The sequence below is a fragment of the Chlorocebus sabaeus genome, chromosome 8 (assembly GCF_047675955.1).
Source record: "Chlorocebus sabaeus isolate Y175 chromosome 8, mChlSab1.0.hap1, whole genome shotgun sequence".
Taxonomy (NCBI): Eukaryota; Metazoa; Chordata; class Mammalia; order Primates; family Cercopithecidae; genus Chlorocebus; species Chlorocebus sabaeus.
The window spans coordinates 76350287-76372887 of NC_132911.1; the positions used below are offsets into that span (position 1 = coordinate 76350287).

Sequence of the window (22601 nt, forward strand, 5' to 3'; positions counted from 1 at the left end):
TATAGAGATGATTTAACATATACAGGAGGATGTTTGTAGGTTATATGCAAATAGTATACCATTTTATATAAGGGAATTGAACACACATAGATTTTTTGGTATCTGCAGGGGGTTCTGAAATAAATTGCCCACAGATACTGAGGAACAACTGTACAAATACACACACACACACACACACACACACATTCTGTATTATTCAGAAACACTCATGTAATGAAGAGGTACCCTGTCTATCTTTAAAGAGCTGATTAAGTAGCTCCTGATAGAGCACTGTGCTATTTGCTCTTATCCTCAATTTTCCTCATGATTCACCTAGAGTATGGCTATCTATCTGGAAACAGCTAAAATTAACAGAACAATTTAGAAAACCCACTAAGCCAAAGTTGCACAATGAAGACTAAAAGAAGGGAGGAAGATTAGTGACTCAGGGGATTCTTAATGGAATTTTAAGCCTTTTGTATTAATGCTCCCTCAATTTATGGATGGTGCACTGTTCTCATGGATACTTTCAAAGTGCTTTTTGGGAAACTCATTACTCCAAATTGGTGAAGGCAGATAGTGGTATTTTAGGAGCAAGTCAGGACTAGAATCCACATTTCTAGCTCTGAATTTCTAGTGTTTCAAAACTTAGGTTCTAGGGAGCATCAGCAGTGACTCAGGAGCTGGAGCGGCACTCACAGCCCGTCCACCTTGGGAGCCTGCTCCAGCTTCTCACATAAAGCAGCCCAAAGGTCTGAAGGTGATTCTGAGAATTCACTGGTCCAGGATGACATATGGGGATACCAAAAACAATCCAGTGATTCCCCCCAGAGCAGCTTACATCCCCAGGAGTGTACTAGGAGTGTACTAGAAGTGTTAGGGCCCCCAGAAGGGGACCTCTAAACACTCTCCACACTCACAGATGAGAATCTCTCAGGCCGGCTACTAATCCGCAGTGGGCGCTATAATTTCTGTGCACTTGCCACCCAGAAGACCCTTCCACTTCAGCTCACAGCCCTTAAGTGATCACAAGATCTGGAGTACTTCAACCATTTAAACATCTGGGATGGAAATACTTGTTTTTCCTCAAACATCATCATAAGAATTGGCGCAATGCTTTCCCAAGGCCCACACTCATTCCACTGCACTGTGTCCCAATATCTTAGAGAAAACTGGATGATGGATGGGCATTTCGTGAAAGATGCTTCCATCTCAGTTTTGTTATTATGGAGATAGATTCTCTCTTTAATTGATGACCATGAACTTCAAGTGGGCTCTACAGACAAAATGAGACAAACAAAGAGGAGCTTCTAGAGAGGTCTACAGGAAGCTATTGCCCCCCTTATTGAAGTCTCTTCTGGCCAGGAATGCCAGCAGCCAGGAAGATCAGCTAGACACAGAGTAGAGGAGAGCAAGAGCAAGCTGTGTGAATTTATCCCCACATCTCAGAGCAGCCACTTCCTGAGGGTAATGACCATCGTCTTCCCCTTTTGATGAACTCTAACCTAGAAGCGAATGGAGATGAGAATTCTGGAAAAGGTAGCTTCTGGCTTAACAAGTTAACAATAACACACCCCAGAAAAAAAATAATAGTCAACTTAGATAAGACTAAAAATTCATTGTTAGATCTTATAGTGCTGACCATGGCAAGAGCAAATGTGGTGGCATATTTAGAACAAAGGGTTTATATCTGGAGTGGATTTATAAGAGATCAGTCAGAAATGATACATTTTTTGAGAAGTTTACAGCACAGAAAGGCAAAGAAATTTAGCAGCTAGGTGATAAGCAAGGCCAAGGGGGGATTTATTTTCTAAGTTATAAAAAATAGCAATATGTTTGTGCACTAGTGGGAATGATCCCGTAAGAGTGTGATGCACACCTGTACTCCCAGCACTTTGAGAGACTGAGCCTCCAGTGAACCGAGATTGCACCACTGCACTCCAGCCTGGGGTACAGAGTGAGACCCTGCCTCAAAAATAATAATAATAAGACTGTGCATTTGATTTTAAAAAGATGTTGGAGTCATGAGTTTGGATAGAAAAAAGGAAAGAAAATCAAGTGCACTGGAGACACTGGCTTTTGAAAGGACCCTGGAATGCCAGCAGTGCTTCTTATCTCCTCTGCTACCAGCCTGGTCCAAGCCAGCATCTTCTTCTACTGAGATAACTGCAGTAGCTCCTAACTAGTCTCCCTCCTCCGTGTTTTACCCACCTATAAACCCACATAGGGGTCAGTGTGGTCCTTTTAATACATATGTCAGATTAGGTCATCCCAGTGCTCCAAACCCTGTAATGGACACCCTCTTCACTCAGAGTAAAAAAAAATCCTTGTAAGGCCACACAAGTTCCCATCAGGTGGTCAAGTTCTCCATTGTGTCTAGAGTCTTCTCTCCTACAGTTCTCTATCTCTCATTTACTTCTCTTGCCTTGTTTGGAAGACCCAGGCACCCTCTTATAACAGGGCCTTTGTTCCGGCTTGTGCCTCTGACTCAGACATTCATGTCCTAGATATCCCCTTATTTAACTCCTTCTCTTCCCTCAAGGTTTTGTTCATATTTCACCTTCTCAATGAGGCCCACCCTGACCACTTATTTAAGTTGCAACCTAACTTCACATTCCCATCCCTCTTATTGTGCTCTGCTTTTCCTTTCTTCCACAAGTATTTACTACTTTCTAAAGACAATGTAATTGACTACAGTAGTCCCTTTTTATCCACAATTTCTCATTTTGCAGTTTCTGTTACCTGCAGTCAACTGTGGTCTGAAAATATTAAATAGGACACTCCAAGAATAAACAATTCATAAGTTTTAAATTGAGTGCCATTCTGAGTAGCATGATGAAATCTCACACCATCCCTTTCCGTCCTGCCCAGGACATGAATCTTCCTTCGTCTAGCATTTCCACGCTGTATGCCCTGCCTGACCCTTAGCACTCAGTAGGTGTTTCAGTTATCAGATCAACGGATTACAAGAAGAAGAGTGAGTACAGTATAATACGATATTTTGAGAGACACAGAGACAGAAACCATACTCACATAACTTTTATTATAATATATTGTTATAATTGTTCTACTGTATTATTAGCTGTTGTTGTTAAGCTCCTACCATGCCTAACCTATAAATTAAACTTTATCAGACCTGGTGTGGTGGCTCACGCCTGTAATCCTAGAACTTTTTTTTTTTCTGTCTCAAAAAAAACGAAACAAAAAAAAAAAAAAGAAAAGAAAAGAAAAGAAAGAAGCCAAAAAAAAAAAAAAAACCTTTATCATAGGTGTGTATGTGATATACTTTGGCTCTGTGTCCCCACCCAAATCTCATCTCGAATTGTAATCCCCATGTGTTGATGGTGGGCCCTGGTGGGAGGTGATTAGATCATGAGGGAGGTTTCTAATGGTTTAACACCATCCCCCTAGTGCTGTCTCATGAGTAGTTCTCACAAAATCTGATGGTTTTAAAGGGACTAAAGAGCTTTTGCATGGCAAAAGGAACAGTCAGCTCACAGAGTGGGAGAAAATCTTCACAATCTATACATCTGACAAGGGACGAATATCCAGAATCTACAACAAACTGAAACAAATTAGCAAGAAAAAAATAAACAATCCCATCAAAAAGTAGGCTAAGGACATGAATAGACAATTCTCAAAGGAGATATAGAAGTGGCCAACAAACATATGAAAAAATGCTCAACATTACCAGTGATCAGGGAAATGCAAATCCAAACCACAATGTGATACCACCTTACTCCTACAAGAATTTCCATAATCAAAAAATCAAAAAATAATAGATGTTGGCTTGGGTGTAGTGAAAAGGGAACACTTCTACACTGCTGGTGGGAATGTAAACTGGTACAATTACTGTGGAAAACAGTAGGAAGATTCCTTAAAGAACTAAAAGTAGAACTACCATTTGATCCAGCAATCCCACTATCCTGTATCTACCCAGAGGAAAAGAAGTCATTATATGAAAAAGTACTTGCACAAGCATGTTTATAGCAGCACAAGTCACAATTGCAAAAATGTGGCATCAACCCAAATGCCTGTCAATGAGTGGATAAAGAAACTGTTATTTATATATATATATACACACATATACATACACAATAGAATACTACTCAGCCATAAAAAGGAATGAATTAATGGCATCACAGCAACCTGGATGAGATTGGACACTATTATTCTAAGTGAAGTAACTCAGGAATGGAAAACCAAATATCGTGTGTTCTCACTTATAAGTGGGAGCTAAGCCATGAGGATTCTAAGGCATAAGAATGAAACACTGGACTTTGCAGACTCGGGGAAAGGGTGGGAAGGGATGAAGGATAAAAGACTACAAATTAGGTGCAGTGTATACTGCTCAGGTGATGGGTGCAACAAAATCTCCGAAACCACTACTTATATTGCCAAACACCACCTGTTCCCCAAAAACGTATGGAAATAAATTTTTTTAAGTGTGTGGCAGTTCCCTTCTCTTGCTCTCTTTCCTGCTCTGACATGTGAAGATGTGCTCACTTCCCCTTTGCCTTCTACCATGATTGTAAGTTTCCTGAGGCTTTCCAAGTTGTGCTGAACTGTGAGTCAATTAAACCTCTTTTCCTTATAAATTATCCAGTATCAGGTAGTTCTTTATAGCAGTGTCAAAACAGACTAATACTGTATGTATATATATATGTAAAAACATAGTGTATATGTGATTTGGTACTATCTGCAGTTTCAGGCATCCACTGGGGGTCTTGGAACATATTCGCAATGATAAGGATAAGGGGAGACTACCATATTTTCCCATGTTTCTAGTCCATTGCCTCTCTCACTCAGAATGTGGGCTTCATGAGCATCATATTCACTGGTGTATCTCAAGCTCCTTAGAACAGTGCCTGGCACATTGTGGACAGTCCATAGGTATTTTTGGATGAATTAATATATTTAGCTATAAGAAAACCCTAGTAAGCTTTGTTAAATATTTATGAATGAAAAGTCAGAGGCTACTTCTTTGTGCCAGGTTAGTATACTACTCTTTGTAAATCTCATCAGAAGTGTGTCTACTAAGCTGCAAAGAAAATTATCTGAAAGTTGAAGGAAGTGAATGATATTTTTATCTAACTATTTTGCATTTGTTGCAAGGTACATTCACCAAATAAATATTTATAACAAACTTCATATAAGCTTAGAACATATCAATTCACAATTTCATTTAATTAAGCCTCCCCAACAACATTGTAAGATAGGCATTATCATACCTGTTTAATTGTTAAAGAAAATGAAACTCAGAAGTCTTAAGTGGCTTACTCAAATTCTCATAAAATGAGTAAATGGGGAAGCTGTATCTCAATTACAGACTTTATGTTCCATTGAAGATGCTTCTTAACTTTAGCTCTATTACGTGGAGAAATAGCATATGTAGTACCAAGTACAGTAATTAAATATTGAAGAAATTTAACAATGCTATATCTATAGCCTGAGAGGTTTACATAAATTTTAACTAAATATCTACATCTATATCCATGTCTCTTTCTATTTTTATATCCTCTATCTAAATATCCATCCATTCATCCATACATACACACATGTATAAATTTATTGAGCATATAATCTGAGCAAGGTAAGTATTATGTGTTATGCAAATATTATCTCAGTTTTATTCTATCCCAAACACCAGAATTAAGGTATCCCATTTTAAACATGAGAAAGCTGAGGTGCAAAGAGGCTAAATAACTTGCCCCAAGTTAACAGCAGGAGGAGCCACAATGTGAACCTGGAAAGTCTAACTGCATAGTCAGTGCTCCCAACCATTTCAGCATACATTTTCCTCCCTCAATTAATGAGAACAGGTTTGATTATATTAATTTGATAATATTTAGAGGGATACAATTTCTGAACTGCTTTGTTCCATTCCTAAAAGGCTTAGTTTATCATAATGCCTTTGGCTGGCATCCTTCTGTAAGCCTGGTGGTTAACCAGGCCTTCTGTCCTAGGTGAAACTGACATAAAATGTCTACTGCAGTGAGGTTAGTGTCTCCATCCTGACTGGGCTCCACTTTTCCTTGGAGCCCCATATTTAATGTAAGGTGCTCAGTCTTCAAGCACATACATCAGTGGCTCTACAGACTGGCTATTATCAACCCAATTCCTGGAGGCTGAGCCCAGCAAATCAGAATTCTACATTTAAAATAGGTGTTTTCAAAGCAAGCTTCTTATCTTAAAATGTGGTTAAGAGTCCTTCGTTGATTAAAACGTGTTCTGCTGTTTGCCATCCTCATAGGTATGGACATTTTAATCTAAGCAGTTTGGAATGGGAGGGTGTGAAGAGTGACCAAGCTAAAATGTCAAGTTCAGACTGCAAATATATAATTTTAAGAGATGTGTGTCTAAGAAAGCAATCCACGTGTCTATAAGCTGACTTCAACTATGCTCCAGAAGTCCCCTGAAACTCTAAACCTGATCAGAATTCAACATGAAAGCTTCTTTGACCCTAGCAGAACTGGGTAATACCCATTGTTTCTCTTTGCTGGTCTGTTATTACCATTCAAGGAAATAGAGAGCAGAGGGAAACCATACTTCTATTTTTAATAAATCAATAGCATATGTAACCATGTTTTTTGAGGCTTTACCATCAATCTGTGATATAGGCATTATTGCATTTAAAGGAATGGAATTGCAATCAGGTTGGATAAGGCTGTGCAATCTAATACTTAGTCTAAAATGAGTACAAACGTATTCCTGAATGTGACTATAAGAATAGGTTGTTTTTTTCTGAATGCTGTCTGACTTTTATTGGGCTGCTCCACTAAATTCCCATTAGACCTATCTTGATTTATTTTAAACACTGGTCATTTATTCATTGTTTCATTTAACAAACATTTATTGAACATCTACTATGTGATAAAAACTGTGCTACACATCAGGGCTAGGGAGATAAGTTAGATACAGTTTCTAACATGAAGGCACTTATAATTTCATAAGAAAATAACCACTTTAACAGATAATGTTAATGTGGTAAGTCCAGCAATGGAGATAGTTATACAAGACCCTGTGCCTATGAATTGTTTAAACCAATTTCTTCTGTATATGAAAGCAAATCAGAAATAGAAACTGTTACCCTGCTGCATGCAAAATTTGTTTACCATAGTACACAATATGTGCAGCCATGCCATCAAATCATTACATACATGGCATAAGTCTACTTCATTATCTTGGACATACTTTTAAAAATAGCATTCTACACAGTGTGCGTTATTATTTTTTACTTCTTAATGACCAAGTTCTAGTCCATTTTTTATCTCTAGTTCTCAATCACAAAAGTTCTTTCTTTGTTATGCTTCCTGACTGCCTATATATATGTTTTTTTAATTTGTATTTATACTTATTTCTTCAGAATGTAGCATTGTTTCTGTCTGTCTGCTTTATAAGTGCCCAAATATTATTTTCATGAATGTCTTTCACAGTTATTGATTGGCAAACAAGTCAAATCCTAAAACTACAGAGTAACAGGCTAATCCCAATTCTATTCCCCATTAGCAAGAGCACCTCCTTGCTCTCCAACCAGAGTGAGAAGGCAAAGATGCTACTCCCACTCAGATTGAGCATATTATTTATGTTCTCTGTGGGGAGTTGCATGAGTTATATCACTAGGAAAATTAATTCCTGCACTTCTGATTTTACTTACAGAGTTTGTTGGTGCTTGTGGAAAGAGTAAAATTACAAATCCTGATAAGTTAATGACAGAGACCCTATGTAAATTTGTTTGGAAATTTTCTTCATCTAATCATATCACCTTTAGATGTGCATGGCCAGTGTGTAGATCTGCACTTCTTTCCATAATCAAATAGAGTCTTGAAATTGTCAATGCTTCTCGGAAGAGAGAAGGTGAAATCAATGAAAAAGGAGAGGGGAGAGGGGCAAAACAAACTAATGGTAGGCAAGGAGCCTGGAGAGAAAGACAGCCATGGGAAATGAGCGGTGGTGGGTTTAATAAAGGATTTTAAGGAACAAAGATGCTATTATTTGCTTTCTAGTTTTTTGGCGATACTGTCATTTAACTGCCTCAGATATCCACAAGACTTTAATAACTCTGCTACATAAAACAATCCTGTGTTTGAGGTTGTTTAGTGAACACAAAAGTAAAATGGTCTGTAGTGCACATTAAGGTCATCTTGGGGGAGACAAGAAACCAGCCACAGGCAGGAAGAAAAACACAGGGGAGGCTGAAACTTAAGTGGAAAAAGAAAAATTAAAGCAAGAAATGACAGGAGTAAGGTAATCCTCTAAAAATTCCTGGATTTGAGATTGTGATGTGTATCTCTGAAAGTGTGTGCTTTAGGAGTGTGTTAGAAGGTAGCAGAAGATGTTGAGTTTCTCACTACAGGTGGAATAATATTTGAAACACATTAATTTAAAAATTGCAAAATTAAGTTAATCCATAATTCTAAAGGATTAGGGGATTCTAGGGAGAAGAATACTTGGATTACACAATCAATGTGTTTCAGATGAAATGGTAGTGCTATCCATCAACCACATTTGCATTGAAATATATTTATTTTTGTATGTTTGTTTTGCAGATTAGATAGCGCAGATGGTTCAAGTCTCTACCAATGAAATCAAACTCTGGAGTTTACACCTCCCTCCAGGCATTTCTCTTTGTGCACAAGAAAATTGTACCAAACTCAAGGCCACCCCAGGATGGTTGATGCAGAACATGCAAAATTCTACCTTCTTCCAGGCCCTTGCAAATGCCGTTTCTTCTGCGAAAACTGTCTCCTGCCTTCCAGTTCCACACAGGATACCCTGTCAGTCAGTTGCCCTGCAAGACTCAGCAAAAGGGATTCTTCCCTGTAAATGTTTTTATGCATCTACTCAGGAAAGAACATTCTCTCCCTCACTTCTCTGCATTGTATTCCACATGGATGACTTCAGTGATAGCTCCTTGAGCCCTATGGAGAAAGACAGCTACAGTGAATTAATAATGCTTGGGTAACTATTAGGGACTTTTAAGACAAAATATGCATTTGACATTGAATTAATTAACATTATGTAATGCTTGATTGCATTGCATCGTTTTGCATGTAGCATATATCAACCTCCCTGTATTGTACCGTGAGTCATTCCAGATACAGGGAACACACGTATTCATCTCGTCCTTGAATCCCACGTTCTTACATAATAAGTATTTATTAGTAGATGTATGCCACATGAATAAATTAATAAATTGGTGAATGAATGGATGCGTAGATAGTTATGTAAAAGGATAAATTTCTTACCCCTTAACACTTACACTATTTTCCCAGAAGATGCAAGGCTTTTATTTATGTTGTTATATTTTGCTGGGAGATATTCTTGTTTGTGATTTTTCATTCACTATGTAAAGAAGAAAATATATACCTGTGAACTGAGGTAAACCTAAAAGAAATTGCCTAAGACCATGACCAACTTGTCTACAATCATAATCATAAACAACATTGTATATAAATATATCATAGTTGATCATAAAGGAGAATAAGAAAGAGATGATAGGTGAATTAATGAAAATGTGACACCACAAGTAAAAAATAAAATAAAATCAAAAGCCAAGGGGGCTAATCAGATGATTTTATGTAGAAAAATCATGTCCATTTATGTTATATGTGTGTGCATGTGTATGTCTGTATGTATATATACATATATATGTCAGATTACATATATATTTCAGAACTAGATCAAGAAAAGACTGGATCTATAATTTGTGAGGCCCAGTGCAAGATGAACATGCAGAGTGTCATGTTAAAAAATTCAGAATTTCAAGATGGCAAGAGAAGAGCATTATACCCATCAGAGTCTGAGTTCGGATGCCTATGTGATTGCACAGTTCAAATGCCACAAAGTTAGCCCTACTTAATTATTCCCTTTGTACAATCTTTAGATAAAAATTTTGTTTGCTTACAATTACAGTATATATAATTATAAATATAATGTATTATGTTATAAAATTATAATTAACATATTATATGTAGTTATAATATGTAATTATTGGCTGTCATGCTCTCTTTGGCTAGAAGCTACAAAATGTCAAGGATTATAGTCCATGGATCTATTCCACTTTTTTACTGTTATATATATTATCCATGTCCTCAAACACTAATATTTTATGTGCTAATCCATCAAGATTGTTTACATAGGGGAACCTCAAGACAGCTGATGAGATGCAGTGAGGGTGTGCCTCTTCCATGGAGAATAACCAAAATATTGAATGAATATTCACACTTCAAATAGATTTTCTGAGAGAGAAAACTGGGATTCAACAGAGAGGTGATGGGAGACACTGAGGATAAAGAAGGAAAAAATGGGGCTCCTAGCCTGAGGTCACCAGTAGTGGGCACTGGACCTGCACCCAGAGAATAAGTAAGTGGAGGACCTTGGGGACTCACATTCTTACCGTGGGCCTTTGTGATCCTAGCTACAAGAGAGTTCCATGGCTTGACAAACTGACTGCAGACTGCTTGGTTCTGGCCTCGCCATTCTGTCCTGCTTCTGCTGGCTGGACACTGAAGAGAGAACCTTCAGGTTGGGGTGTGGAAGCTGGGTGGGTCCCAGTGCCACTTGCTAGGCTGCAGATTCTGGCAAACCCTCTTCCCCCACATAGGTACTGTGGCCCAGGAAAAGTACTTTCATCCCTCCCTGGAAGATTGCCCCAGTGGCTTGAGAGCTAACCCCTAATCCCCACTGGGGTCAGCACTTATGCTTGCCATGGATAGCCTAGTTACACCTCCACTGACCCACCTAGCCCAGCTTTGGCCCCTACAATCACCTTGGAAGCAAAGCACAAGGATGAGTAGCCCTGAGATTTCCTCAGCCCCGCCCATCACTGGAGAAACATTAGTACTTCTCCTGGTCAGTAAAAGCTAAGAAAAAAATCCCACTGCCACCACTGCAGCTGCGTATCTTCTGCAAGCACCACATACTGGCTGGGAGGTCAACATGCATAGACTCCCACAACTTTGCTGACACTATCATGCAGCACTCAACTAGTCTTTATCCACAAAAGTGAGACAGCTACTGGCCAATAAGGGGAACTGCACAACCCATTCCAATTCCTGCACAGAATTGTGCAGCGCTGGGGAGTGAAACAAGCTGCCTAGACCTCCACTTTTCTGTTTCTGCTGATGGCAGTGAGCCCAAACACACACCCAGTACACCACTGTTACCACCTACAAACACCCAGTATTTATGAAAACCACTGCAATAAGGTTATCTATAACCAAAAAATTCATGCAGAACCTTGGCCTCCTAAAAGCACAAAGAAGCAAAGTCAAAAGACTGTCCCCAACATATGCTACAGTCAAACTCTCAAGAGCTAAAAATTAAAGTCCCATCCAAATGAAAGTAAATTCAAAAATAAGAAGTGACAGATTCTCCAGATGAAAACAAAATGGGGCACAAGGTCCCTGGCACCATGAAAAACCAGACTGTAGCAACACCTTCAAAGGATCACATACTACCTCTCTAGCAATGACTCCTAACCAAAATGAAAATTCTGAATAAAAGCTAATTCAAAATATGAATTTGAAGGAAGATCAATGAGACTCAACAGATTGTTGAAAGCCAATACAATGAAATAAGAAAAATAATTCAAAGTATAAATAAAACATTTTCTAAAGGGATATTTTATAAAGAAGAATTTTTTGAAATGAAAAATTTGCTGAAGGAATAGCAAAATATAGGTAAAATCTTTAACAGTAGACTAGACCAAGCAGAAGAAAGAATTTCAGAGCTTGAAGACAGGTATTTAGAATTAACCAAGTCAGATAAAAAAAGAAAAAAAAATTTAAATGAACAAAGCCTTCAAGAAAGATAATATTATGTAAAGGAACCAAACTTATGGGTTACAGGCATTCTGAGGAAGAAGAAAAAAATAAAAACTTTAGAAAAGTTATTTGAGGGAATAATTTTAAAAAAATTCCCTGGTCTTCCTGGAGATGTAGATATCCAGATACAAGAAACACATAGAACATCTGGAAGATACTTTGTAATACTAACACCAAGACATACAGTCATTAGACGATTTAAAGTCAATGTGAAGGAAAAATATCCTAAAAGAAACAAGAGAGAAGCATCAAGTTGCCCAAAAAGAAAATTCCATTAAACTAACAGAGGAATTCTCAGTAGAAATCTTACAAGTCAGGAGGCACTGGGGTGCTATTTTAAGTCTTCTTAAATAAAAATACAATCAGCCAAGATTTTATATCCTGCTAAACTAAGTATCATAAATGAAAGATAAATAAAGTATTTTCTAGACAAGATGCTAAGGTAATTTGTCACCACTAGACCAACCCTATTAAAAATGCTCACAGGAATTCTAAACATGGAAACAGAAGTGTGATACTTGCTGTCATAAAAAGACACGAAACTATAAAACTCATAGATCTTATAAAGCAACCACACAATTGAGACTACAAAGCAACCAGGTAACAATTAACATCACAACAGGAACAAACCTCCACATGTTAATATTAATATTAATATTAACCTTGAACATAAGTGAAATAAATGCTTCACTTAAAAGATACTGGCAGAATGGACAAGAATACCAGATCCAAACATATGTTTCCTACAAGAAGCCCACCTGGCAAAGACATTTATACTCAAAGAGGTGGAAAAAGATATTTCACACAAAAAACAAAAGTGAGCAGAAGTAGCTATACTTTTATAAGATAAAACAGACTTTAAGTCAATGACAGTAAAAATAAAAAGATGAAGAAGTCATTGTAAAATGATAAAGGAATCAATTCAATAAGATGCAACAATCATAAATATATATGCACCCAACACTGGAGCATCCAGATTCATAAAACAAATACTAGTAGATCTAAGAAAATAGATAGAAAGAAATCCAACACTAGTAGGGAACTTCTATAACTCTACCAAAAACACAACAGAACATCAAGGCAAAAAAAATAACAAAGAAACTTTGGACTTTAATTAGACTCTAGACCAAATGAATCTGACAGCCATTTACAGAACATTCTACCCTACAGTCATAGAATATATATTCTTCTTATGTGTGCATTAAACATTTTTGAAATTTTACTATATTCTATGCCACAAGACAAGCCTCAATAAGTTTCTAAAAATCAGAATCATAGTAAGCATATCCTTGGACCACAGTGAAACAAAACTAGAAATCAATACAAGAGAAACTCTCAAAACTGTATAAATACATCTAAATTGAGCAACTTGCTTCTGAACAATCTTTGAACAAAGAATAAAATTAGGGGAAAAATTTGGAACAAATGAACATTGAGCCACAACATACCGAAACCACTGGGACGCAGAAAAAGCAGGGCTAAGATAGAAGTTTATAACATTAAATGCCTACATTAAAAAAAAGATAGAAAGATCTCAAATTAACAACCTAATGTCATACCGCAAAGAATCAGAAACACAGAACAAACAAAAAATAAAGCTAGCAGAAGAAAAGAAATAACAAAAGTCAGAGTAGAAGTAAATAAACTCGAGATGAAAGAAAATAGTAAAAAAGATCAATGAAATAAAAAGTTGGTTCTTTGAAAAGATAAAATTCATAGACCACTAGCTAGATGGACCAAGAAATAAAGACAGAGGATTCAAATAAGCACAATCAGATGACGTTACAACTGATACCAGAAATACAAAAGTTTATTAGAGACTATTGTGAGCATCTGTACACACACATACTATAAAGCCTAGAGGAAATAGATAAATTCTGGGAAACATAGAATCTCCCAAAATTAAACTAAGAAGAAATAGAAATTCTTACCAGACCAAAAATGAGTAGCACAATTGAATCGGTCATTTAAAAAATTTTCCAACAAAAAAAAGCCCTAGGATAAGATGGATTCACTGCTGAATTCTATCAGACATACAAAGAAGAATGGGCACCAATCCTATGGAAACTATTCTAAAAAAAATAAGAAAGAGAGGTTCCTCCCTAACTCATTCTATGAAGCCAATATTACATGGATACCAAAGCGAACTAAAGACACAACAACAAAAAAAGAAAACTATAGGCCAATATCCCTGAGTAGATGTAAAAAACCTCAACAAAATACGAGGAAACTGGATCCGACAGTGCATCAAGAATATAATACACCACAGTCAAGTGGACTTTATTCCAGGGATGCAAGGATGGTTCAAAATATGTAAATCAATAAATATGATTCAACACATAAGATATTTAGAAACAAAAACCATATGATCATCTCAATAGATGCAAAAAGAGCGTTTAATAGAATCCAGCAGCTCTTGTTGATACAAACCATCTATAAACCAGGCATTGAAGAAACATACCTCAAAAAAATAAAAGCCATATACAACAAACCATAGCAAATATAATGCTGAGTGGGGAAAAGTTGAAAGCAATTCTCCCTCAGAACTGGAACAAAACAAGCATGCCCACTCTCCAAACAACTCCCACCAGGCCCCACTTCCAACACTGGAAGTCAAATTTCAGCATGAGACTTGGAAGGACAAAACAAGCCATATTCACACCACAGCATATGGTAATATCTCTAAATTCAGAGGTATGTCGTGAACCTTTAGCTCCAAAGACAGAAGGCCAATCCAAACTAGCTAAACCACAATGCAAGTTATTGGCTTACTTAACTGGAAGTCCAAAGGTGAGGTGGGCTTCAGGATTGATTAAATAAGCAACATCAGCTCAACAGGCCTGCAGTTCTCATACCTTTCCTCTCCTCCAGCTGTAGGGTTTATCTTTGGGTAGGGAGTAAGATGGTGGCAGCTGCTTAGGTATCCTCTCAATATAAGACAAATTCCCTACAAAGAGAGAGAGTGTTGCTTCTTGAAGTTCTTCAGGAAGAGTAGCAAATCACGTTGCTAGAAGCTGCAATTTTAATCTCATTGGCTCACACTGCATCACATGCCTACTCACAAAGCAATCATTGGCAAAACAAAAAAATAAATAAATAACAAAAATAGCAAAAAAAGAAAAAATAAAGGTATTCCCTCTCTTCAGCACACCAGAGCCCATCTCTAGACCTTGGATTTGATTAACTTGAAGCCCCATCAAACCTTTATGAGAACTGTACCAATTTTCTCACTCTGGGATGTTTAAAAGGTAAATTTCATTCTCTACCACAGGAAATACAGTTGTATTTGAGGATATCTGAGTAGCATAATTTGTAATGAAGCTCTTTCTATTGTAAGAGGAAAAAACATGCTTTTAAACAATATTTTCTTCTCTTATAATGCTTTTTTTTTTTATTATGGGAATGGTACTACTCCCTTTAGAAAACAATATTCAGAAAAATAAAAAGAAGATAGTAAAAGTTATATGTGATTTCTCACCATCATTAACGTTCGGAAAAGATCTTGCTACTTTGTTTTCTGTGTATATTTGTTTATCACATATTCAATTGGCTGCTAATGATCGAAACCCATTTTGAACTGATTTAAACAAAAATGGGAATTTATGTAAAGCCCACGGGATATTCCATGGAACAGAAGGGAAGCTGAACTGTTATACTAGAAATTAGAAGGAAGCAGAAATTGAGAAAGTAGAGGCTCTATCTTTCTTTATTTTTTTCCAGCCTGATTTCCTTGCTTTGGGGGATAGATAGTCCAACATAGCCACCCCATGGATCTCAACTCTATACCTTCTTTCTCCATTAAGAACAAGCCAGTGTTCCTAGAGGAGTCAATCTGTTTTCCCAAGCTTGTGCCAAGAGTTCACATTTGGTCCCATCAACTGTGATAAGGAAACAGTTACACAGAATAATAAGGTTACTGAAGACCCAACCTTCAGTAAGGAAGCTGGGTCATTTATCAGAGAAAGATAACCATTGTTCCCTGGACAGATGCCCCTAAAGTTTATTCCTCCTCCTCCTCTTATACTACTACTGCCACTACTACTATAGAGACACAAAACACAACCACAAAAACCTATAAATGTCATTGAAATTATTCTGAACAAAAAGTTTTAAAATCTGTCTTTCAAACCGTTTTCCATGCATTCCAACATAAAACTCTCTCCCATATGATTATAATTGCTTCCAAAACACCATTTTCAGTGGCTGTGTAATATCCCATCTCATGGAGGTACCATTTCTTAGTGGTCCAACAATTGGAGAATAAATGCTTTAATCATTCTCAATGTCTTGTTATCATAAATAATAATGCTTGAATAGAAATCTTTGTAAAGTGCTTTTTGCCTGCATATTGGATTACTGCCATAGAATGGAGTCTTAATAGGGGAAATAATGGGGGCAGAAGACTTATTAAGACTCTTACTGCACATTGCCAAATTGTGTTCCAGAAAGGTTGTACTAAATTACATTTCTTGCAGAAATGACTGAGAGTTCTCATTTTTGTGGAGTGAATCTTTGGTAATATGGAATCTAATTACCCAGAGATATCCTATTCAATGAACTGTGTCATCATATCAGAACCATTTTACAGGTACAGTAGAATTTATTCCAACTGTTTTATCAAAGTAGAATTCCAAAACACTGCCTGCTTTCTACCTCCTTCCCAGCAGTTAGGAATTCTGTGTTTCAGTCTTTCTCTCCTGAAAGTTTGGGGCCACCAGGCACTGCAGGCTCATTGAGTAGTGTCCTTCTGACCTTACAAAAGGGGATGGATGACAGTAAAGCTCTCCTATTTTGACATGTGTACCCAGGGAGTGATCAGAAACCAAGTCTTTAGTGAATGCCTGGTCAGGTGGAGAGAAAACTCTGTCTAACTGACTATCACTCAAGAGGAAGTTGGCCAAAAGCAGTGGCTCATGCTTGTAATCTCAGCACTCTGGGAGGCTGAGGCAGGAGGATTACTTAAGGCCAGGAATTCAAGAGACAAGCCTGGGATTCATAGCAAGACCCGTTTCTACAAAAAACATAATTAACTGGGCATGGTGGTGTGCACCTGTAATCCCAACTACTAGGGAGGTTGAGATGGGAGGATCAGCTGAGCCCAGGACTTGGAGGTTGCAGTGGTCTGTGATTGCACCATTGCACTCCAGCTTGGGTGGCAGAGCAACAACCTGTCTCTAAAAATGGCAAAAATAAAAGAGGAAGTCAAAGTTGGAAGCCACAAAGAAGGATAACCCAAAGCGTGGGGTGGAGGGAGATTAAAGGCAAGATCACAAGTGTCTGTAGGGATCAAGCAGATAGAGGAGAGAAGCATTTTGGGTATGGGTTGAGGCCAACTAGAAAGCCCACCTCCTCTGTAAAGTCTCAGCTCCTCAGCTCCAGCTATTGTTACCATGGGAGATAACTTGGAGCTCTGGGATTCAAAATCTTTTTGAAAGAAACCAGAAATGTGAATTTTTGTAGATCTCCTAATTGTCAAATATTGTTTCAATTTTTCAGAAAACCTGTTCTGTGACAAATTTCATTTAGCATAATGTCTTCCAGTTCTATCCATGTTGTTACAAATAGTAGTATTTCCTTCTTTTTTAAGGCTGAATAATATTCCATGGTCTGTATTTACCACTTTTTTTTTTTTTTTTTTTTTTTTTGAGATGGGGTCTCACTCTGTCACCAGGCTAGAGTGCAGTGGCACGCTCTCGGCTCACTGCAATCTCTGCTTCCTGGGTTCAAGCCATTCTCCTCCCTCAGTCTCCTAAGTAGCTGGGATTACAGGTGTGCATCACCACAGCCAGCTAATTTTTGTATTTTTAGTAGAGATGGGATTTCACCATGCTGGCCAGGATGGTCTCAATCTCCTGACCTCATGATCCACCAGCCTTGGCCTCCCAAGGTATGGGATTACAGGTATGAACCACCATGTGCAGCCACCATATTTTCTTTATCTAGTCATCTGTTGGTGGACATTTGGGTTATTTCTACTTCTTGGTTATTGCGTATAATGCTGCAGTGAACATGGAGTGTTGATATCTCTTGTGGATTCCTATTTCAATTCTTCTGAACATATACCCAGGAGTAGAACTGCTGGATCATACGGTAGTTGTATTTTTAGTTTTTTGAACCTCTCTACTCTTTTCCTTAGCAGCTATAACATTTTATATCCCCATCACATTATACACATATTCTAATTTATCTTTCTCACTACACATATTATCTTTAATTTTTAAAATAATAGCCATCTTAGTATGTGTGAGGTGACTAGATGGTTCCACTTACATGAAGAATCTAAAATAGTCAAACTGCTCAGCACTTTGGGAGGCTGAAGAGAGATGATCACTTGAGGCAAGGAGTTTGAGACCAGCCTGGGCAACATAACAAGATCTCTGTCTCTACAAAAAGTAAACTTAGCCTGGTGTGATGGCATGTGCCTATAGTCCCAGCTACTTAGGAAGCTGAGGCAAGAGGATCCTTTGAGCCCAGGAGTTCAAGGGTACAGTGAGCTGTGATTGTGCCACAATGCTTCAACCTGGGTGACACAGTGAGCCCCTGTCTCTTAAAAAAAATTAAATAGTTAAACTTACCGAAGCAGACAATAGAAAGGTGGTTGCTATGCGCTGGGGCTGGAGGGAAGAAGGAAATGGGGCATTGTTCAGCGGACATAAAGTTATAGTTACACAAGATGAATAAGTTTTAGAGATCTGCTGTACCACAATATGCCTATAGTTAACACTACAGTGTGTGCACTTAGAAATTTATTTAGAGAATAGATCTTAAGTTAACCATTCTTACCAAAAGAAGAAGAAGAGGAGGAAGAAGGAGCAGCAGCAAAAGGACACAGGAAAACTGACAGTAATGAATATATTTATTACCTTGATTGTGGTGATGAGAGGTGAAACCAGCTGGACTTCCTGGGTCGAGTGGACACTTGGAGAACTTTTCTGTCTTATAAGAGGATTGTAAAATGCACCAATCAGCGCTCTTTAAAAATGCACCAATCAGCACTCTGTAGCTAGCAAGAGGTTTGTAAAATGCACCAATCAGTGCTCTAAAAAAAACACCAATCAGCACTCTGTAAAATGCACCAATCAGCAGGATTCTAAAAGTAGCCAATAGCAGGGAGGATTGAAAAAAGGACACTCTGATAGGACAAAAATGGGACACGGGAGGGGACAAATAAGGGAATAAAAGCTAGCCACCCCAGCCAGCAGCAGCAACCCACTCAGGTCCCCATTCATGCTGTGGAAGCTTTGTTTTTTGCTCTTCACAATAAATCTTGCTGTTGCTCACTCTTTGGGTCTGTGCCATCTTTAAGAGCTGTAACACTGACGACGAAGGTCTGTAGCTTCATCTTGAAGTCATTAAGATCACAAACCCACTAGAAGGAATGAACTCTGGACACATCTTAAGTGCTTGTCCAGGATATTGCCACGCAGTGAGTACCATCAGACCCCTTTCGCTTGCTATTCTGTCCTATTTTTCCTTAGAATTCAGGGGCTAAACACTGGGCACCTATCAGCCAGTTAAAAGTGACTAGTGCAGCCACAAGACTAAAGACACAGGTGTCAGGCTTTCTGGGAAAGGACTCTCTAACAACTCCCAAATCTTTGGAGTTGGGAGTGTTGGTTTGCCTGAAACCAGCTTCCATTTTTCCTGAGCTTTTGGGCTAAGCCAAGGGTCGACAGAGAGGAAAACCGTTCAGCTCTGGGGTCCTGACAAAAAGTTGGTTGACCCTGCAGTCATGAGCAGAACTCTCAAAGTTACATCGCCCAAGTGAGACTTGTCCATCTATTCTATCTGGACCCTTGCTGCCTGGGTCCTAACTCCTGTCAGACAAACTTCCTCCTGCCTCTCTTCTCCAAGGCTAGTCCCACTTCTAAAAACCACTCCCTGTCCTTGGTGCTCTTTTAGTTTCTCCTATAAGAATGATTTCTAGTATAAATTTCAGGACTCTGTTCCCTTCTTTAGGCACACGGGCTCACCAACCAGAAAGACATAATTTGACACAAAACCGACCCTGGAGATCCCTTCCCTCCCTCAAAGGATGGCCCTCCACTCCACTTTGAGGCATATCATCTTTATAGGACAAGGGTAAGCTTCCAATACTAACAGGAAAAGATGCTTAAGACTCTAACAGGTTTTCGAGAATGTGTCAGTAAAGGCCACTAAATCCAACCTTCCTCAGTCCTCTTTGTGATCTAGGAGGAAATCTAGTATTTCTGCTGCTGCTTTGGTGAGTGCAACTATTCCGAACAGCAGGGTCCAGGGACTGTTGCAGGTTCTTGGGCAGTGGGGGTGGTGGGGGGGAACATGGGCAATTTATTCTATCAGATAGGAAACACTCAGGCATCAAGAGGCTCACCCTTGAAATGCATCCTAAGACATTTGGGACCAATTTGACCCATGAACCCTGAAAAAGAAGTGGCTCATTTTTTTCTGTGCTATGGCCTGGCCCCGATATTCTCTCTCTGATGGGGAAAAATGGTCACCTGAGGGAAGTATAAATTACGATACTATCCTGCAGTTTGACCTTTTCTGTAAAAGGGAAGGCAAATGGAGTTAAATAAATTATGTCCAAGCTTTATTTTCATTGAAGGATAATCCACAACTCTGCAAAGCTTGCAATCTACATCCCACAGGAGGACCTCTCAGCTTACCTCCATATCCTAGCCTCCCTACAGCTCCCCTTCCTATTGATGATAAGCCTCCTCTGATCTCCCCTACCCAGAAGGAAACAAGCAAAGAAATCTCCAAGGGACCACAACCACCCTCCCCCCCACCGGGCTATCATTTATGTCCCCTTCAAGCTGTAGGAGGAGGGGAATTCGGCCCAACCCAGCAACATGTCTCCTTCTCCCTTTCTGATTTAAAGCAGATCAAGGTAGACCTGGAAGTTTTTGGATGATCCTGATAGGTATATAAATGTCCTACAGGGTCTAGGGCAAACCTTCATCCTCACTTGGAGAGATGGCATGCTATTGTTAGATCAAACCCTGACCTTTAATGAAAAGAATGTGGCTTTAGCTGCAGCCTGAGAGTTTGGAGATAGTTGATATAATAGTCAGGTAAATAATAGAATGACAGCTGAAGAAACGGACAAATTCCCTACCAGTCAGCAAGCTGTCCCCAGTGTGGATCCCCACTGAAACCTAGGTTCAGATCATGGGGTCTGGAGTTGCAAACATCTGTTTACCTGTGTTCTAGAAAGACTAAGGAGAATTAGAAAAAAGCCCATGAACTATTCAATGATGTCCACCATAACTCAGGGAAAGAAAGAAAATCCTTCTGCCTTCCTCAAGCAACTACAGGAGGCCTTAAGAAAATACACTCCCCTGTCACCCGACTCCACCAAGGGTCAATTGATCCTCAATGATAAGTTTATTGCCCGATCAGCTGCAGATATCAGGAGAAAACTCCAAAAGTGAGCCCTGGGTCCTGAACAAAATCTGGAGGCACTATTAAACCTGGAAAATTCTGTGTTCTATAATACGGACTGAGAGGAACAGGCCGAAAAGGAAAAGCGAGATCAGAGAAAGGTCACAGTCTTAGTCATGGCCCTCAGACAAACAAATCTTGGTAGTTCAGAGCAGACAGAAAATGGAGCAGACCAATCACCTGATAAGCTTGTTATCAGTGTGGTTTGCAAGGACACCTTAAATAAGATTGTCCAATGAGAAACAAGCCACCCCCTCGCCCGTGTCCACTATGCCAAGGCAATCACTGGAAGGTGCACTGCCCCAGAGGACAAAGGTTCTCTGGGCCAGAAGCCCCTGACCAGATGATCCAACAACAAGATTGAGCGTGCCCAAGGCAAGTGCCAGCTCATATCATCACCCTCACTGAGTCCCAGGTGAGTTTAACCATTGAGGGCCAGGAAATTGACTTCTTCCTGGACACTGGTGCAGGCCTTCTCAGTGTTAACCTCCTGTCCCAGATGGCTGTCCTCAAGATCCATCCAAGGAATCCTGGGACAACCTGTAACCAGGTATTTCTTTCACCTCCTCAGTTGTAATTAGGAGACTTCGTTCTTTTCACATGCCTTTCTTGTTATGCCTGAAAGTCCCACACCCTTATTAGGGAGTAACACATTAGCCAAAGCTGGAGCTATTGTCTATGTGAATATGGGGAACAAGTTACTGATTTGTTGTCCCCTACGTGAGTAGAGAATAAACCGTGAAGTCTGGGCATTGGAAGGACAATTCAGAAGGGCATAAAATCCCCACCCAGTTCAAATCAGCCTAAAAGACCCCACCTCTTTTCCTTATCAAAGGCAATATCCCTTCAGGCCTGAAGCTCATAAAGGATTACAGGACATTGTTAGACATTTAAAAGCTCAAGGCTTAGTAAGAAAATTCAGCAGTCCCTCCAACACCACAATTCTAGGAGTACAAAAACTGAATGGTCAGTGGAGACTAGTGCAAGATTTTAGACTCATCAGTGAGGCAGTAATTCCTCTATATCCAGTTGTGCCAAACCCCTATACCCTGCTCTCTCAAATACCAGAGGAAGCAGAATGATTCATTGTTCTGGACCTCAAGTATGCCTTATTCTGCATTCCCCTGAACTCTGACTCCCAGTTTTTCTTTGCCTTTGAGGATTTCACAGACCACACGTCCCAACTTACGTGGATAGTTTTGCCTCAAGGGTTTAGGGTTAGCCATCATCTGTTTGGTCAGACACTGGCCCAAGATCTAGGCCACTTCTCAAGTCCAGGCACTCTGGTCCTTCAGTATGTGAATGATTTACTTTTGGCTATCAGTTCGGAAGCCTCATGCTGGCAGGCTACTCTAGATCTCTTGAACT

At 39.1% G+C, this 22601-nt stretch overlaps 1 protein-coding gene and 1 long non-coding RNA gene across 2 annotated transcripts in view; both read left to right on the forward strand.

Annotated features, from left to right (window-relative positions):
- Positions 1-9603, forward strand: part of LOC140712317 (uncharacterized) — an 87744-nt gene extending 78141 nt beyond the window's left edge. Inside the window, exon 4 of the long non-coding RNA XR_012093848.1 lies at positions 8529-9603. This is a non-coding gene — a long non-coding RNA (uncharacterized lncRNA). The remainder of the gene's footprint in view (positions 1-8528) is intronic.
- The window catches only part of TRAM1 (translocation associated membrane protein 1), a 392129-nt gene that overhangs the window by 283391 nt on the left and 86137 nt on the right, over positions 1-22601 (forward strand). The gene's annotated exons all lie outside the window — the stretch shown is intronic.